We start from the raw sequence: 12776 nt of genomic DNA, 5'->3' as shown, positions 1-12776 counted from the left end.
TGTCACCACGCTACTCTGATAACTGTTTATTGAAGCGTGATCTCATTCCCCATTACAATTACATCTGACATTCGATTTCGGATGAAGCACCCGACAGTAATGCTGCCCGGTCTTAATTGAGCATCGCTACGATTGACTTGCTAAGGTTCTCCCCAGGGAAAGTGGACCTTGGATCACCTACACCCAGGGTACCATCAGCCCCTACAGAGAACCAGTGTCTTTCCCCCCTGGATATGCTAGGTTTCGGTTCAGTTTATATCAGTTTATACTGTTATAATTTCAAATATGAGCTGTTTAAGATTTCACGTTTTACATAAGAGTCACGGCTTGGTGGGAGTGTCTGTCCCGGACGATATGCTTCCACCTCCCACCAAATCGTTCACTGCATCGGTGTTGCTCGCAATGCCTATGTGGTGTTCTCCGAAGTTTACTTCACCACAGCTGATCTTTTGCCTGATTTTTACGTTGATTGTTATCTGTTGTTGCTTTATCTTTCCTATTACTGAAACTCTCTGGTTACCTCCCCTCCGTCCTTTCCCCCACCCACTGCAGCGCCTACACCCGCATGTATATCTCAAAGATATGTCTCCCCCTACCACCAATATTGGAGCACTCCGAACCACATTCCCCATAGATACAAAAAATGGATAGATGCCAGATAGCCTCGTATAATGTTAAAGGATTTAATTCCCCCACTAAAAGGGCACAAGTTCTGCACCACATGCACAAGCTCAAAGCTTCCATCTTGTTCCTGCAAGAAACGCACTTCAAAGAAGGCTGTGTTCCCACATTCAAATCAAGATACTATAACAGATGGTACCACAGCACTAGCCCCCTTAATAAAGCCAAAGGGGTTTCTATAGGGTTCCACAAAAACCTAAACATAACTATCCTAAAAGATCTCTCTGACACACAAGGAAGATATATCTTTCTTATAGCTCAAATAAATGAAACTAAATATACCTTAGCAAATCTCTACCTCCCAAACTCAAATCAAGGTCGCACACTCTCATCCTACCTATCTAAATTAACCAACTTTGCCGAAGGCATCACTATACTAGGCGGAGACTTCAACCTCTGCTTTAACCCCCAACTGGACTCTTCCTCACAACGACCATCCCTCCCTAAATCTATCATCCTAGACCTAAAAACTAAATTAGACTCTCTTTGCCTGGTGGACGCCTGGAGGATCCTCCACCCTGTAGAAAAAGATTACTCATTCTTCTCCTCTGTTCATCATACTCATAGCCGAATTGATTATATCTTTATATCTCAAAGGCTTCTGGAGGAGGACATCCGGGCGTCCATAGGTAACAGAATCTGGTCTGACCACTCGCCCATCTTCTGCTCGTTCGCCATAAACAAGCGAGCCAGACCCCAGAACCATTGGAGATTAAACGACAATTTATTAAAAGACCCCACCTGCGTCGCAGACATTAAAAAATCTATTGAAAACTTCTGTAGTGACCACTCATCCGACGATACCTCCGACACCATCAAATGGGAAACTTTAAAATGCATCCTTAGGGGAGTATTTATCGCCCATGGCGCCAGACTTAAAAAAGAGCTGTAACGAAAAATCTGCAACGCCGGATGGATTGCGGAAATATGGTCGCATCCAGTCCGGCAAGCGGACCTTCCAACGCGGGATGCGGAAATTCGTCCGCATCCGCTGCGCACACCCGTCCGAGCACTCTGCTCCAAACTCACCAACATGCTGTTCACCAGGGTTCTGCCATCTTGCCTCTAGGGGGTGCGGCCGCACGCCAGACATGCCTTTATACTCTTAGAAAGCGTGTCAGCTGACCTGGAGGTCAGCTGACATTTTAGCCTGCTCTGATTGGTTGCTGCCTGGGGTGGAGACTTCTCTCCCAGGCAGTATATAAGGAAGTGCTTTTCAGTCACACTTCGTCTGTGTTTGCGATACCCTGTGTCAGCACTCAGACCTTAGACTAGATCCCAGGTGTTGAAACCAAGGACTTCACACCTAGACTAGGAGATTATTATTATTGTTATTGATTCTCTGTGTATGATTCTGTGCCTGTCTTGACTTCTCTTCTGCTTCCTGATTCTGTACTCTGCCAGCCCGTACCGTTAACGACTATTGGCTTGGTTCCTGACTATTCTCTCGTCTCACGTCTCTGTACTGTTGCCGCCTGTACTGTTGCCGAACCTCTTTCTGTCTGACCTTGCTCCCTTCAGTGAAACGTCTCCCACTGTTGGGTTATTATCTGAGGCTTGCCTCCCTGAGACGCCGGCCCTAGCAGACCGTTACTGCCAGAGGCCGAGATTCCTCCACTGCCACTTTGGGGGATCTCACACACGGGGTTCCCATTCAGAGGTAACCACACCTCTGAGGAATTGCCGTGTGGTGGATATTTCCACAACTTTGTGAATATTTACTGCTTTGTTTATTTTCATGTTGTTCATGTGTCCACTGCTTTACATCTACCCGCATTATTAGCAATTCCGCAGATTGCTATATAATCGGGTCTATCCTTGTATTATTGGCGATACTGCGGATCCCCAATAATCAAGGTTCGGGGTGTGACACTGGTCTGAGTAGATCATTTCAGGCACTTACCGTGTTAGTGAGCCTTCCGCTGATTTACCATCAGGAAGATACTGACTATTTCACTCTAACATATCTGCATTAGTGGTGATTCTGTATATCACCACTTAATCAGATATTTGTGCCTCTTGCTGACACCAATCGTTACAGAAACACAGACCATAAAGAAGTAAGATGGAGGGGGTGATAAACCAGCTTCAGACTGTAAGGGCAGAGTTAGAACAGCTGAAGATTACTGTAACTGCACAGCAGGCTCAGATTACTCAGTTAAATGAGACTGTCCAAAGGTTGCAATCACCACTTAACGTTCTACCTCCCCCGGCTCTTAGCGAGCCTAAAATGAACATTCCTGAGAAATTTTCAGGCACAAGGTCAGATTTCCAGAATTTCCGTCACAGAGTGCTGTCTTACTTTGAGATGAAACCTGTGTCCTCGGGAACCGAGGCTCAGAAGGTCACTCTTATCAAGACTCTATTGCATGCAGATTCCCAGACGTGGGCTTATGGCTTACCTGATGAGCATCCTGCTCTGTCTTCTGTCCAGGAGTTTTTTAAGGCCATGGCGGTCATCTACGATGATCCAGATAGTGCCGCCACGGCCGAACGTAAGCTCAAAAACCTTAGACAAGGACGTAGTACTGCTGAGGAGTATGCGTCAGAGTTTAGGAAGTGGGCTGTGTCCTCTAGATGGGAGCGATATGCACTCTTGGATAGATACCTAGATGGGTTGTCAGAAGCAGTAACTGACGTGATGGTTAGTCATCCGGAACCCAAAGATCTAGATGAGGCTATTACGCTGTCTATTAAAATAAATAGGCGTCTGAGGTACAACAAGAAGGGCAGGTACCCCATGTACTCTAGGACTTCTGGGGCCAGTAGCTCGGCAGCAGTTGAGACTGAGGAGCCGATGCAGTTAGGCCACGGCCGCCTCACGGAGGCGGAAAGGTCAAGAAGACGCAGAGAGGGTCTTTGCATGTACTGCGGGGAAAAGGGCCACATTGCACAAAACTGTGGTAGGAAGTCGGGAAACTCCTCGGCTTAGGTGTGGTAGGGGGTACCACCCTAAGCGGAATTGTTTTACCTCCAAAACAAGAAAAAATTTTATTGCCCTGTTCCCTAAATTGGGAAGGGAAGAACTTTCCTACCACAGCATTTGTAGATTCCGGGTCAACAGCTAACTTTTTAGATTTAAGCTTTGCTTTAAGTTTAAATATCCCTGTACTTCCGGTAGGAAGACATTTATATGTTACAGCGATTGATGACACTCCTTTGCAAGGAAAGTCCCCACTGTGTCAGACACCTCCCCTCTCGCTGCAAGTGGGAGCTCTGCACAGGGAGGTCATACAGTTTTTCGTTTTAAAGATGTCTACCTCTACGGTGATACTAGGGTTGCCCTGGTTACGATTACATTCTCCTCAGTTTGATTGGGGGAATGGGCAGTTGACTACTTGGTCGCCTTATTGTACACAACATTGTTTACAGAATGTAGTTTTGTGTTCTACTAAGATTCAAGTGGAAGGAGTACCTCCACAATATCAGGAATATGCTGATGTCTTTTGTCCTAGGGCAGCAGATCAATTACCCCCCCATAGACCTTTTGATTGCCCAATAGATTTGAAACCAGGAACCATGCCACCCAGGGGCCACCTATACAACCTCTCGTCCCCGGAAAAATTGGCCATGGACGAGTACATTCAGGAGAATTTGCAGAAGGATTTTATCCGCCCTTCAAGATCTCCTGCAGGAGCGGGATTCTTTTTCGTTCAGAAAAAAGATGGTGGTTTGCGCCCCTGTATTGACTACAGGGGTCTAAATAAGATCACGATTAAGAATCGGTATCCACTACCGCTAATCGACGATTTATTTACACAGGTTCCCGGGGCTTCTGTTTTCACTAAGTTGGATCTAAGGGGGGCCTACAATTTGATCCGTATCAGGGAGGAAGATGAATGGAAGACGGCATTCAACACTCCCAAGGGGCATTACGAATACTTGGTGATGCCCTTTGGGTTGTGTAACGCTCCTGCAGTTTTTCAGTAGTTCGTCAACGAGATTTTTAGGGAGGTACTGGGTCGCTTTGTAATCGTCTACTTAGATGATATCTTGATATTTTCTAAAAATATCACGGAACACCGCCAACATGTGAAGTATGTGTTACAAAGACTCAGGGAGAATCAATTGTTTGCGAAATTAGAGAAATGTGTTTTCGAGGTAAAGGAGATTGCCTTTCTTGGTTACATTATCTCTACATCAGGGTTGTCCATGGATCCCAAAAAGGTCTCTGCTGTAAGGGATTGGCCACAACCATCTGGGCTTAAAGCACTACAGAAATTCTTGGGATTCGCAAATTATTATAGAAAATTTATCAAGGGGTTCTCTTCGGTGGTGTCTCCGCTTACTAATTTGACAAAAAAAGGGGCTGATGCCACTCATTGGTCAGAAGAAGCAGTTGTGGCATTTTCCTCTCTGAAAGAGGCATTCTGTTCTGCTCCCATATTACGTCATGTAGATGTTGCTTACCCATTTATAGTGGAGGTGGATGCCTCGGAGGTTGGAGTAGGAGCAGTATTGTCTCAACGTTCAGGACTTCATCCCTGTGCTTTTTTTTCCAGAAAATTCTCCCCTGCCCAGAGAAATTATGATGTTGGAAACAGGGAATTATTAGCCATCAAGCTTGCTTTTGAGGAGTGGCGCCACTGGTTAGAGGGGGCGGAGCATGTAATTACTGTGTACACGGATCATAAAAATTTACAGTACATTGAAAAAGCTAAAAGACTCACCCCCAGACAGGCTAGATGGGCTCTCTTTTTCTGCCATTTTAATTTTATAATTACATTCACACCAGGGAGTAAGAACGTTAAAGCGGACGCCCTTTCTCATTGTTTTGAACCTGAAACTGCTCCATCTCCTTCCTCAGAAAGTATTCTGTCGAAAGAGATCATCCTGGCAGCCACTGAGATAGTTGAAGACCTTCCTAGCCTCTTAAGTCCTTTTCAATTAGAAGTCCCAGAAGGGAAACCAAGAGGGGTTCTTTATGTCCCTTGTACTTTACGTCCCAAAGTGCTGCAGTTGTTTCATGGACACAAGAATGCTGGACACCCTGGCATTACCCGAACCCAAGAATTGTTGTGTAGATCTGTCTGGTGGCCATCTCTACAACAAGATTGCAAGGAATTTGTTAAGACCTGTACCGTCTGTGCCAGGAGCAAACCCTCCCGACTGGCTCCAGTTGGAACTTTGCAGTCTCTGCCCTCCCCTCAGGAGCCATGGACACATATTTCCATGGACTTCGTGGGAGAACTTCCAGATTCCAATGGAAAGACTGTCATATGGGTGGTCACAGACAGATTCAGTAAGATGGCCCACTTTGTGCCTTTGAGTGGTTTCCCTACTGCTCAAAAATTAGCAGATCTTTTTATTCAAAATATCTTTAAATTACACGGCATTCCAGAGAATGTTGTCTCAGACAGAGGGGTCCAGTTTGTCTCTAGGTTCTGGCGGGCCTTCTGTAAGGGGATGGGTATGTCGTTGTCCTTTTCATCAGGTTACCATCCACAGACCAACGGCCAGACAGAGAGGACCAATCAATCTTTGGAACAGTTCCTGAGACGTTATGTGGCGGACGCCCAACACCAGTGGGCGGAGTTTCTACCATTTGCTGAGTTCGCACATAACAATCTCAGGAATGAGTCCTCTGGTTATGCGCCTTTTCAAATTGTCAATGGAAAATCTCCCAAATTTTCTCCTTTGCCAGTGTCGACCTCTCCATTCCCTGTCCTGGAGGAGTGGCAGGAATCTTTCAAGAGGATTTGGGCTAATGTCTGAGAAAATTTAAAAAAGGCTTTCATCATACAGAAGAGGCAGGCAGATAAGAGACGGTCTGCGGAGTGGGAGTTTAAACCAGGAGACAGAGTTTGGATATCAACTCGTCATATAGCTCTGAGGCAGCCATCCGCGAAACTGGGGCCCAGGTATATTGGACCATATCCAATTTCCGAAAGGGTTAATCGTGTTACTTACAGAGTCAGGTTACCGCATTCTCTAAAGGTGGGGAAAGCCTTTCATGTGTCACTCCTGAAACCAGCTGTTCAGGTGGATTCCCCCCCTCCTCACCCTGTCATGGTTGATGGTGAGCCTGAATGGGAGGTTGAGGAGATCTTGGACTCCAGACGAGTTCAGGGTTCAGTGCAGTATTTGGTGCATTGGAGAGGGTACGGTCTAGAGGAAAGATCCTGGGTCAAAGCAGGTGATTTACATGCTGATAAACTTAGGAGACGGTTCCATGAGCTCCATCCTGACAGGCCAGGTGGGACGTGTCCGGAGTCCACGCCTAGAGGGAGGGGTACTGTAATGAAAAATCTGCAACGCCGGATGGATTGCGGAAATATGGTCGCATCCAGTCCGGCAAGCGGACCTTCCAACGCGGGATGCGGAAATTCGTCCGCATCCGCTGCGCACACCCGTCCGAGCACTCTGCTCCAAACTCACCAACATGCTGTTCACCAGGGTTCTGCCATCTTGCCTCTAGGGGGTGCGGCCGCACGCCAGACACGCCTTTATACTCTTAGAAAGCGTGTCAGCTGACCTGGAGGTCAGCTGACATTTTAGCCTGCTCTGATTGGTTGCTGCCTGGGGTGGAGACTTCTCTCCCAGGCAGTATATAAGGAAGTGCTTTTCAGTCACACTTCGTCTGTGTTTGCGATACCCTGTGTCAGCACTCAGACCTTAGACTAGATCCCAGGTGTTGAAACCAAGGACTTCACACCTAGACTAGGAGATTATTATTATTGTTATTGATTCTCTGTGTATGATTCTGTGCCTGTCTTGACTTCTCTTCTGCTTCCTGATTCTGTACTCTGCCAGCCCGTACCGTTAACGACTATTGGCTTGGTTCCTGACTATTCTCTCGTCTCACGTCTCTGTACTGTTGCCGCCTGTACTGTTGCCGAACCTCTTTCTGTCTGACCTTGCTCCCTTCAGTGGAACGTCTCCCACTGTTGGGTTATTATCTGAGGCTTGCCTCCCTGAGACGCCGGCCCTAGCAGACCGTTACTGCCAGAGGCCGAGATTCCTCCACTGCCACTTTGGGGGATCTCACACACGGGGTTCCCATTCAGAGGTAACCACACCTCTGAGGAATTGCCGTGTGGTGGATATTTCCACAACTTTGTGAATATTTACTGCTTTGTTTATTTTCATGTTGTTCATGTGTCCACTGCTTTACATCTACCCGCATTATTAGCAATTCCGCAGATTGCTATATAATCGGGTCTATCCTTGTATTATTGGCGATACTGCGGATCCCCAATAATCAAGGTTCGGGGTGTGACACTGGTCTGAGTAGATCATTTCAGGCACTTACCGTGTTAGTGAGCCTTCCGCTGATTTACCATCAGGAAGATACTGACTATTTCACTCTAACATATCTGCATTAGTGGTGATTCTGTATATCACCACTTAATCAGATATTTGTGCCTCTTGCTGACACCAATCGTTACAAGAGTGAACGGCCCAAATTACCCAACTTCTTCAAAAAATGAATGCATTAGAACAGGAGCTTAAAGATAACTATACTCCCTCGAAAGACCTCGAACTATCCAACACCCGAAATTCCCTCTTAACTATTCTTGACCAACAAACTTTATCTGCCAGAGAGAGACTTCGCAGTACCCTATTCCACCAAGGGGGGAAATGTGGTACACTCTTGGCTAAATATTTACATCCCAATCCCTCCTCCACAAATATATTCTCCATTAGGGACTCCAAAGGCCAGACCAAACATAAGACATCAGACATTGCCAAAGAATTCCATACCTATTACTCCACCCTTTATAACATCAAAGGCAGATACCACAACATGGATCAGGCTCGCCTAAAGGAGAAAATAACTGAATACATCAACTCTACCCCACTTCCCTCATTATCCACAGAAGCCCTCCAGACACTGGACGAGGAATTTACAGAAGATGAGGTGATTTCCGGTATAAGAGTGCTTAAAAAAGGGAAAAGCCCTGGCCCAGACGGCCTCACCGGTCCCTTCTATAAACAATTTTGCTCCCTACTATCCCCAATCCTACTCAAAACTTTCAACTCCATTGATGATTCCCACACTTTCACACCACAAACATCAACTGCACACATCACTGTCATTCCCAAACCTGACAAGGACCCCACTAGCTGTGCTAATTACAGGCCTATTTCATTGATCAATATCGACTTAAAGCTTTTTGCAAAGCTCCTGGCTGAAAGGTTGAAACCCTTGCTCCCTGAAGTCATTCACACAGATCAGTCAGGTTTTGTTACAGGAAGGGAAGCCAGGGACAACACCCTGAAAACAGTATCTCTAATGCACCATGCCAAAAAAACAAACTCCCCTCTATGCATCATGTCAGTCGATGCTGAGAAGGCATTCGATAGGGTCCACTGGCTCTTCCTTGAGCTATCACTAGAACAGTTGGGACTAGGCGCCAATTGTAAAAGTAAAATAATGTCTCTATACAAGAACCCTAGCGCAAAAATCAAAATAAATGGGACCCTATCGGATGCCTTCAAAATAGCAAATGGAACCAGACAGGGCTGCCCCCTTTCCCCGCTACTCTATGTGATCTGCATGGAACACTTAGCCATCGCACTTAGACAAAACTCATCGATCCAAGGTATGCATATAAATAATCAGCATTATAAACTTTCCCTATTTGCCGATGACCTTTTAATATATATCTCAAACCCACATATTGCACTCCCTAACGTCCTAATTGAGCTAGAGAAATTTGGGAACATCAGTAATTTTAAAATTAACATTAGTAAGACAGAAATACTTAATGTTAACTTACCTGTACGCACCATAAATAACCTCCAGAGCTCCTTCACATTCCGATGGCAACTCAACCACATTAAATACTTAGGAGTGCTTATCCCTAACGACCCAACACAGCTCTTTCACCTTAATTATCCCAAACTGGTAACTAAACTTCAACATGAACTGGACAATTGGTCTAAGCTCAAACTCACCTGGTCCAGCCGAATCAATGTTCTCAAAATGGACACCCTACCCAAAATTCTCTACACCTTACAAGCCCTACCCATCAATCTGCCTATAATATATCTAAAAAAACTCCAATCTTTAATGCTAAATTTCATATGGCATTGGAATACACACAGGACAAAATTCAAAATCCTTACCAGACCTAAGTCCGAAGGCGGTATGGGTCTGCCAGACATAAAAGCCTACTACAATGCGGTCGTACTTACCCACATCTTAAACTGGTTCCAGGACAGGAAAAGCAAACAATGGGTCACCCTTGAAGCAGACCTATCCCACCTAGATCCCAGGGCCCTACTGTGGGCGCCCCGATCCATCAACCGGGGGGTAGAAAGCTCGGCCTATTGGTCAGTAATTGTCATTAAAAGATGGAATGACCTCAGAGAAGGTCTGAAACTATCCAATGAATACAGTCCACTCATGTCCCTACTTGACAACCCTCTCCTTGCTGTGGGTGTCAGGGAACGCTCCATATTGGGGTGGGATCGGAATTATTGGCCCCAACTTAGGCACATCTTAACAGGAGGCACTCTCATCTCCAAAGACAGTCTGGGCAATCCCGATACTCCTCCTCGTATAGATTGGCTACTCTGGATGCAACTCTCCAGGTTCTACAAATCCCTGATAACCAGAGCCAACATCCATAGAAATTTAACCCCCTTTGAACGCCTCTGTGCAACACCTAACTCAATAGAGCACAAAGTCTCTCTTATTTACACGCACCTGGTATGTGCCAATAGCGAAAAGGATCTCCTGAAGTTAACTGATGACTGGGATAGGGACCTGGGGCAGCCCCTGCCTGCAGAGGACTGGGAAAAAATATTTATTTTAATTCACAAAACCTCAGTCTCCCTAAATTTTCAGGAAAGAAATTTTAAAATATATGCAAGATGGTATCGGACCCCAGTACAGGTAGCTAAATTTAACAAAAGTTCTTCAAACCTATGCTGGAGATGCTCTCGAGCAGTTGGCACATACCTCCACATGTGGTGGGCCTGCCCCCTAATTCAGGTATTCTGGGAAAAGGTTTTCAGGATCCACCAATTCCTCTACTGCACATCTCTGCCCCTGAAGGCCTCACCAGCATTACTTACTTTACTTCCAGGAAGATCGTCTACCATTAAAAAATCCCTAACCCCACAGTTATTAATATCAGCCAGACTTTTAATAGCTAGATACTGGAAATCTACCACAATCCCAACCATTACTGAGCTGTTCAAGGAGCTCAACAACATCATGCGTATGGAAGACTTATACACACCTGTACAAGACAATGCTGAGGCCTTTACTAAGAGATAGGCAGTTTGGATAGACTTCAGGGATTCCGAAAGAGGTCGGGCCTACATCTCCTCCTGAAGGGAAATCGTCAATGATACATGACCCAACTGTATGTGACCTTGGGAAACCCCTAATTTCGCCAGAAAGTTTCTAGGCGCAGCAAAACCCCCCCTCCCCCCCCCCTTCTATCCACACCCCATCCCCTTCCCTCTTTCTGTCTCCTTTCTATCCCTTGTTTCTCTTCCATGAGCACCCGCACACAAAGCATGACTATACTGAAACTCCGTGCACTAGGGGTGAACCATAGTACCTACAATTTAAGTTGGAATATTCTGCATAGATCCTCCAAACCCAGCCACTGGGAATTTATACCTCTTGGTCTCACTCAAATGGACTACACGTGCAGGACCACCTCCTATTTGACTGCCACCGCGGAGTAAGCCTTACCATTCCTTATTTCCTACGGACGATAGTCTGCTTGTTTTTTATTACACCAATGTAATAACTGTGAATCTGATGCTCTATACTTTTCCTTCGGTTTATTGTCTTGTTATATATGATAAAAAATTCTAATAAAAACTTATTTGAGAAAAATTTAGTGCTATCTGTCAAGAAATTGTAAAAGCATAAACATCCTAACTGAGGAGTGATACCAACTATAACATTTTTGTAGCAGAGGAGGTTAACCATTAAAGGTATGGGTAGATTATTTCTGATTACTGTTCTTTTTCTGAATCCTAGTGTAACCAAATCACAAATGAGCCCATAAATGAGAAGCTCACCATGGCAAACAATGTGGCTTGGATGTGGCAGGGCCGAGGATGTCTCCAGAAATAAACAGAGGTGAACGGCCCCACCAATGCAAAATAAAACTTGGCCTACATGGACATGATCAGGAGGGCTATTATGTCTATATAATCATCTATGTGATTAAATGATTTGGACTATCATGCCAATATAATTAACTAAGTGAAGAAACTTTGGCCCTGGTTTTAATTATTTACATATGAAAGTCCATTTCACGCAACTTTCATGACTGTGGACTAGGAGGCTACCAAAATCCATTAATACCTTGGGCAGGAACACTGCTGAAGTATATTAACAGAGTTTACCTTATAGCCTAAAGAAGCTCACACAGAACCACATTTAACACAGAATTCCCTTTGATATTGTCATGATCTGACTTTAGTTCAAATCCTTAAAGCTGTCTTTTTATGTGATTGTTTATCCAGCGACTCACTGCTGCTCTGTAACATGTGGCTTTTGAGGTATCGCAAAATACACTGACTTTAAGTATTTTTCCTATAAGTTTTAGGGTATTGACCTTTGAGCTAACCAAGCTCTTGGCAAGGCAAGCTGAATTCTTGGCTCTTTCCTAGGATAGCTGCCAGACTTCTAAAATTAAGATGCACAAAATACTTATGTCGAAAATATAGTAGTCCTTATGCATAACTATATATATAGCGATGAACAGCAAGTATTTCACATGATTAATGGACAGGTAGAGAAGAAAACGTACAATGTAAGATTTAAGGACCAGCTTAGTGGTCTATAGCTCTGGGACTCAGTATATCTTATGAATAAAACACATTTAGACTTAGGCTGCAATTACATACTTGGCTGGAGGATGCCCAATATAACTACTATTCATTCAAAATACTGATATGACCCCAAACAATAGATCATTTCTGTGATGACATGTTTTTCCTATTGCTGAGGCAAGCAACAATAAGATTTCATAACATGAACTTTACAATTTCCTGAAGGATCTTGGATGCGTTACTGTGTACCAGCTCACACTTTGTAAAATATTTTACTCTGAATGCTAAAAAGAAAATACAATTTATTGCCTTATATAAAGTCAAAGGGGAATTATTTTAAATGA

The 12776-nt window shown here is 44.7% G+C and overlaps 1 protein-coding gene across 11 annotated transcripts in view; it reads right to left on the bottom strand.

The window, feature by feature from the left end:
* PIEZO2 (piezo type mechanosensitive ion channel component 2) overlaps positions 1–12776 on the bottom strand; it is a 474955-nt gene that overhangs the window by 85674 nt on the left and 376505 nt on the right. The gene's annotated exons all lie outside the window — the stretch shown is intronic.

The sequence above is a fragment of the Hyperolius riggenbachi genome, chromosome 5, assembly GCF_040937935.1.
Source record: "Hyperolius riggenbachi isolate aHypRig1 chromosome 5, aHypRig1.pri, whole genome shotgun sequence".
Classification (NCBI taxonomy): Eukaryota; Metazoa; Chordata; class Amphibia; order Anura; family Hyperoliidae; genus Hyperolius; species Hyperolius riggenbachi.
Note: the sequence above shows the minus strand (reverse complement) of the source record. Positions and strands in the feature narration are given on the sequence as shown.